The 7,860-nt window shown below is 40.6% G+C and overlaps 1 pseudogene across 1 annotated transcript; it reads left to right on the forward strand.

Moving 5' to 3' along the window:
• Positions 1–1,131: 1,131 nt before the first annotated feature.
• Positions 1,132–2,073, forward strand: LOC311182944 (heterogeneous nuclear ribonucleoprotein A1-like; annotated as a pseudogene). The gene has a single exon. The product of its transcript is annotated as a heterogeneous nuclear ribonucleoprotein A1-like (transcript).
• Positions 2,074–7,860: the final 5,787 nt, after the last annotated feature.

Here is a 7,860-nt window from a genome sequence, read left to right on the forward strand (position 1 = left end):
ATTAACCAGATTAGAGTAATAATGCTCTAGAAAAAGCAAGAAAAAATAAAGACTGAAGGACAAATGAAGTAGTCATTATTTTGTTGATCCTCCTCTAATTATAATGTATATTTCAGTCTCTTACCTAAAGAAACATTATAATTAAAGAATTAATCAGTAAAAAAAACAGAAAAACAAAATTATGCAAAATTTTTGAAGAATTATCAGGGGTTAGATGTGTACTTTTGAAAGTTTAACAAAGTTTAACAATCTGAAAGCATGAGAAATTGATAGGCTAATATTAAAATCTATAATAAATATCAAGTACATAATTATGTTGGCTCATTAAGAAGGTAATTTAGAAAATAGGTTATACAATGTCCATATACATTTTCCATTCATTTTTTTACTGATTAATATTTTTAATGATTTATTTTTATTTATTATGCATACAAGAATTGGGGTGTAGGCCAGAGGTGGGGAGGGTGAGAGGATTCAGCAGAGACAGAGTGGGGAGCAGAACAGGTGGATTGACAGAAATACACTGCTGAGGGGAGCTGCAGACGAGACAGAAGAGGTCTGCTGTGCCATGTGGATTAGCTCCCTGGCAAGGGATCGAACTCATGCTGCAGTGGCTGGCAAAAGTTTGACAGACTTTATCCCCTGCACCACCAGGGAGGCCCCTAATATTTACTCTTTTGCTAACGTTGCTAAATATATATTTTCTCACTTATCAGTTTAAAATCTCTGTGCTTGGAACTCCCCTGGTGGTGCAGCGGTTGAGCACTGGGCTGCGAAGCTGCCCGCAGCCTCTGCAGTGCTGGTTCGATCCCGGGCCACCAGTGAGGGTCCCACATGGTGCGCAGACCTCTCCTGCCGTGCCTGCTGCTTCCCTCAGCAGTGGATTTCGTCAGTCTGCCTGTTCTGTTCCCTGCTCTGTCTCTAGTGAATCCTTTCACCCTCCCGCGTTTCCGACTGTACACAGTGCTTGTATAAATAAATAAATAAATCTTAAAAAACAAAACAAAACAGGCCGTAAGCGCTTCTTAAAAATAAATAAATAAAAAAATAAATAAAAATAAAATCTCTGTGCTTTCTGTCTATGGACTCCACCAGATAAACTTAGCAAAAGTCTCCCCTTTCACTGCCATCATGTCCAAGTTAGAGTTTCCCAAAGAGCAAGAACAGCTGCTGAAGCTCTTCATTGTAGGCTTAATCTTTGAAACAACCAATGAGAGTCTGAGAAGCCACTTTGAATGTTGGGGAACACCCACAGATTGTTTGGTAATGAGAGATCCAAACACCAAGCAATCCAGAAGTTTTGGGTTTGTCACTTATGCTGAGATGGAGGAGGTGGCTCAGCCAGGAGTACAAGGCCATAAGAGATGGATGAAGAGTTATGGAACCAAAGGGACTATGTCAAGAGAAAATTCTCAAAGACCAACTATGGAAAAGATTTTTGTGGGTGGCATTAAAGATGACACTAAAGAACATCTAAGAGATTATCTTGAGCAGTATTGGGAAAGTGGAAGTGATTGAAGTCATGACTGATCCAGGCAGTGGCAAGAGAAGAGGCTTTGCATTTGTAGTCTTTGATGACCATGATTTGTAGATGATTGTTATTTAGAAATATCATACTACGAATGGCCACAAATGTGAAGTAAGAAGAACCGTATTTAAGTAAGAGATGACCAAAAGAGGTCATCCAGCCAAAGCGGTGAAAGTGGTTCTGGAAACTTTCATGGTGATTGTTGAGGTGGTTTTGGTGGGAATGTCAACTTCTGTCTTTAGTAGTCAAAGTGGCTTTGGTGGCAGTCTTGGTGGTGGTGGACATGGTGGCAGTGGGGATGGTTATAATGGATTTGGTAATGGTGGAAGCAATTTTGAAGGTGATGGGAGCTACAATGATTTTGGAAATTACAATACTCAATCTTCAAATTTTGCATCCATGAAAAAGGAGGAAATGTTGGAGGCAGAAACTCTGGCTTCTACGGTGGTGGTGGCAGAGGCCGATACTCTGCCGAACCGTGAAACCAAGGTGGCTGTGGCGGTGCCAGCATCAGTAGAAGCCATGGCAGTGGCAGAAGGTTATAATTAACTGCCAGGAAATAAAGCTCAGCAGGAGAGGAGAGTCAGAGGAGTGACAGGGAAGTTGCAGGTTACAAGAAACTTGTGAACTCAGCCCAGCACAGAGGTGGCAGGACCTGGCCATGGCAAAGAAGACATGTTTTAGATAACACATGGGCATGGGTAAAAAAACTTGAGGACTGTATTTGTGACTAACTGTATAACAGGTTATTTCAGTTTCCGTCCAGTGGAAAGAGTGAGGCATTCCAATAGATGGTTTCAATATTTTTCTGCACCCATGATTTTGGTTGCTAAATGTTTGAGCATGATGCTGAGTAAATGAGTCTTAAAAAAAAAACAAAACTACTCACGAATCAATAATTCATTTGTCCAATGTTTTAAAATAGTAGTCTTTTCAGTTATTGTATTTGTTTTATTATTGAATAAAATGTATATCTTCATGAGACTTTTATGCATTGTGCATGTAGGCCTGGGTAGAGAGATGTAAGAGGAGACAGGCTTTTCATCACAAACCCTGCTATTCTCCGTTTTTTAAAAAAGTAACCTATAATTATGTTGATAAAAAATTGCTTAAATGAGAAAAAAAGATTGAAATCTATCTGCATTGTGGTATCAAAAATAGACCAAAGCAATAAGTAGATTACAAAGACATACTGACTGGGAGAGGATACTCACACATTACACAACCAACAGTGTTACTATCCAAGATATACAAAAACTTACTCAGTTTGACCAAATTGACAAACAACAACAACAAAAAACAGCCCATGTTCAACATTACTACTGCATTACTTTGAAAACACTGAAATAGAAACAATGACCATTTTATCCTCTAACAAAGTGAACCGTTGCAGCCCTGGATGGGAAATACTGCTCTGCTGCAGTAACTTAGGAAGCCCCTACTTTGCCGTCCCCAGGGTTCAGCAGAGGGCTCCTTCTGCATGAGCGGGCAATGCTCCCTGCAGCCCCTCCCTCTCTGCCTCTATGGGGTGAGCCTTTCACGGTGGGACCTTTGTTGCCCCACTTTCCCAAGGAGAACTTGGAAGTACAGTTTCACAATTGAAAAACCACATCGGCCTTTTCCCTGAGAGAATTACACTTTGTAAAATCCCCTCTATACTAACTTGAGGAAGATCAAAGTCTGGACTCTCTGTCTCTGGCTCAGCTCCCCTGACGTCTCTGCAGTTGTTGAAACAGGTGAGGACATTTTTACAAGCCAGGAAAGCAGAACTGCCTGGAAAAACTCCTCGCTCGAAGGCAGGACCACAACAGACACATCTGCTTGGCTCCTGGCCCTGAATTCTGCCCCGGCATTCACGGAGTGGCCCCATTTTATTAACTTGCACAAGCGAACTACGAGGAGCTGTCGTGAGTGCCATTCTTATGAAAAACAAATTACTAATTAATATTACATTTGAGGTTGCTTGAAAGTTTTGTGAAAGAAAAGCTCACTGTGATTTAGGGGCAAGTTTCAAAGGCTGTAATTATATTTCAAGAATATTGCTGACCACAGACATTTAAAATAAGCTACCCGCCCCCTGCTTTCAGAAAGATCATTTGCTGCTTTTGCTTCTGGGAATTTGTGTCTTGGCAACACTAATAAAAGCGTTGCACAGGATGAAACTGACATTCTAAACACTTGAAGTTTGTCTTTGATTTTTTTCAAAAAAGAAAAAGAAATAAAAGGGAAGGGAAGACCATTTAACATCATTAAATGCCTTTGAAGCTTTGATAGGCTTGTGCTAAAACGAAATGGAAACATTTTTTCAAAAGAATGGATTTGGGGGATTTTCCCCATCTCCCCCCAACTTTCCTTTGCTGAGATGTACAGGCTCAGGCCAAGTCATAGTAGGTGGCCCCCTAAACTGCAGGATGGTTCACAACAAGATGCTTCCAAACACGTTGATGCCTGTCTCCTGATCTTAAATAAACAGAAAAAATGAATACAAATAACTTTCTAATTTTAAAAGACAGCTAGTTTGTGTTCAAAATAATGAGACAACTCTATCTATTTACATGACTACTATAGTGTATTGAGCGCAAGAGGCAAGTCACAGAAGAACAAATACAATATTTAAAAAGCGTATGTGTGTGGGATTTAAAAAAAATTGGAATCACATACATGCACACACATCTCCAGGAGCATATGGTGTGCGAGCTCATAACGGGCTATGGAAGAATTGTCATCAGATACACACATTATAGACCCAGTAGAAAATATTTGCATGTCTTTTTTTAAAGAAATATCTGTGCAAACTTTCATCCATTTTCAACCAGGTCATTTCTGAGCTTTAGGAGCTTCCTTCCATCCTCAAGACATATCAAGGTCTGAGACCATGCTGTGGGGTGCTTTGGGGAGCACTGGAAGCTGTGTGATTCTGCCATGCCCCAGTGTTGCTACAGGCTGCCCCTGGAGCCTGCCCAAGAGTCAGTGAGACAAGTCCCTGTGTCCTTGGGTCTCTCTAGGCCTTCCCCCCATGTGACATTGAAAGGACCCAATTACATAAGGAAATTAAGGCATAGAAGATGGGAGTTCTTGCTAACCCAGACCTTCTGAACTGGCAAAGGTTGATCCTAATGATAGAGGTTGATCCGAAGATTGAGCTTCCATATGATCCAGCAATTCCACTCCTAGGTATTTACCCGAATGACATAGAAACATCAATTCCAAAGGGCACCTGCACCCCTATGTTTATAGCAGCACTATTTACAATAGCTAAGCTATGGAAACAAACCAAATGCCCCAAAATAGATGACTGGATCAAGAAGATGTGGTACATATACACAATGGAATATTACTCAGCAATCAAAAAGATAAACACACACAGTTTGCAGCAACATGGATGGAGCTAGAAGGGATCGTGCTCAGCGAAATAAGCCAGAAAGAAAAAGAAAAATACCAGATGGTCTCACTCATAGCAGGAATTTAGAAAACCTAAATAAGGGACCAGGAAAAAGACTAATTAATACAAAGTAAAAATTAAAATCAACAAGCAACTATGAGCCAGAGACACACTGCGACGGGGGTTGAGGGGTGAGGAGAGGAAGGATTAGGGTCAAAATAAGGGGGGGGGTGCAATTGTATGGGGAGTATAACCAAAATGAAAATGCATACATTGTGCAAAAATGAAAACTGATGTAAGAATTATATAAAATAAAATATTAAAAAAAAAACTGTGCTCTGGAAGGGTGGGACAGGTGGGCACCCCACTATTATCATAGCAGATTCTCATCATGCCTGAAAGTTTCCCTCTTCTAGCCCTGGCATTAATCCCAAAGGCCCTTTCTGTAAACAGCCTCCTCAACCCCCCAAAACACAGCAGTGTTTGGAACTTTGTCCTTTCCCTCCAGAGTTTCTACTGGACACTTTCCTTTGTAAAATTGCACCTCCTTTTCCATATTAGGAAGTGCTGCAGAATAAAATTCTTTTTGTTTTGTGTTCTAGATGAGTGAGGAGGAGCCATAGGAAGGGGGCTAGGGTGGGAGGTTTCCTAATAAATTTATAAATCCCCTGAGAGAAGTCTTGAAGGCTCTGTGGAGGCAATAATGTGGGAGGGAAGTATGAAGGAGCTCTTACTGCTTGGTCATATATGTCTGCGTTGTTGCATGTTTTACACTGAGCATGCATATGTAAGGTACTTGTGCAGTTACACAAATAAAAATAGAGTTTAGGTTGGGAAAACTGAGTAGAGTTCATGAACAAATTTTTAACTCACTTTCTGCTTTCATTGACCAGGGAAACTCACTGACATGAATATAAAATAAGTATCAGACTAAATAAAGTGGAAATATGTAAGGAAGCATCTGTAGCCTCAGGGCTATCTCAGATTTGGTGGTTTGTGTGATGAGAATTAATTTAGAGGCAGCATGTCTTCAGGACCAATTCAAATATTTAACTCTATGAGGAAGGCTCCCAGATCAATTGGGCCTGCTGTCTGCGAATTTCCACAAAGCTCAGCTGTGATCAGAAGAATCTGTTCCCACTGGAGATCTGGCTAAAGGCAGTCAAGAAGGTTATCATGGACGTGAGGCCAACTAATACAGCATATGAAGACATATTTATAGGCCCTGTTCATTTTTTGGAATGTGGAATTTTGCCTTAATTTTTCAAAAACCACCATAAAACTGAAATGTTGAAAAATGATGAGTTTTTAAATTTATACTAACCATGAGTAGGGAAAAGAAACCTTTTAAGCTTATGTAATAGCTGAAATATTAGAAACTTTGGATATAAAATAAGAAGCAAACATCCTTGCTGTTTAATCCATTTGCTAGGTAAAAGTATTCTGCACATCATATTTTTATCATTACTCCTTATTAATATGGCAACATTGGAGTTAAAAAATGAAAAATGTTAGTTAAGGAGTATGACCCTGGCAAATATATACTGCACTTGCTCCTGACTTTAGTGAAACCAGTTGATTTTTTTTAAAAGCCTGAATTAATGATTTGCAAATGTGGCACTACAAATTTGTCATTAATTGTATTAGACATTGCAAAAAAAAAAGTTACTACCTAGATATATGCTACTTCCACGGAGAGAGTTAAAACACAAAAGACCTGAGGGAATGTGCCATTTTACAGATGTACTAGACTGTACAACTTCATACCCTTGCACCAGGGACTTCCATTTCTAACAGAGGCCCATGGACGTTGGCAAGAGGGAATGGACACATTTGCTCAGCCAAGAGCGCAAAACACACACAATGTATGTAGGCATGGAAGCATATAAAAAGGGAAAATTTGCATCTTTGGAGTTCAGCATCTTGCTCCAAGTACCCACAGTGGTGCTTTCCTGAGTTTTCATCAGGTTCCAGGGATTGGCCTGTGCGTTGAGCAATGTTCCAACATTCGTCATGCAAATGTGGTTTTGCTTTGAACATGATTTTAATGTGTTTGCTGCGCCACAGATGCTTTGATTGTTCACCATACAAGCCTCATTTGAGGACCTTGTGAATTCTGAAGGGTTCAAGCTGTTAAACAATGGAGCTCGTCAAAACTTCCTTTGTATTCCTATTTCCAACTTTTTTTTTTACCTTTGGGCAATGCCCACATTTTCAGTAAATTTCTAGCAGCTGAATGAAGCCATCCATTTTGGCCCCTTGTCCCACTCCCTCCCTGCTCCCTCTTAGCTTTATAGTCCTCAGAATGTTTATTGATGTCCACTGGTTTTTTTTAAAAGTGTTTTATTTTACATTATTGAAGTGGCTGCCATGTAAGCGTTCAGTTTTCATTTTTATCATTCTGACTCAAATTCCTTCAAATCCCCTCAACTTTATTGAAAATGGTCACATTTCATCCTTTCTTATGACTGTGTAATAATACATGGTGTGATTGGGCCTCCCTGGTGGCGCAGCGGTTGAGAGCTGAGCTGCGAAGCTGCCCGCAGCCTCTGCTGTGCCAGTTTAATCCCTGGCAGCCAGGAGAGGGTCCCACTTGGTACGCAGACCTCTCCTGCCGCGGCCTCTGCTCCCCTCAGCAGTGTACTTCGGTCCTTCTGCCTGTTCTGCTCCCTGCTCTGGCTCTGGTGAATCCTCTCACCCTCCTGCGTTTCTGACTGTACCCAGTGCTTGTATAAATAAATAAATAAATAAATCTTTAAAAAAAAAAAAATAATACATGGTGTGGACATACCACATCCTCTTGATCCAGACATCCACTGATCAACATTTAGGCTGCTTCCATGTCCTGGCTATTGTAAACAATGCTGCCATGACATAAAAGAACATAGAGGGGGCCTCCCTGGTGGTGCAGGGGTTAAAGGCACAGCGCTATCAAGCTATTGCCAGCCAC

Source organism: Talpa europaea (assembly GCF_964194135.1).
Source record: "Talpa europaea genome assembly, chromosome: 13".
Taxonomy (NCBI): Eukaryota; Metazoa; Chordata; class Mammalia; order Eulipotyphla; family Talpidae; genus Talpa; species Talpa europaea.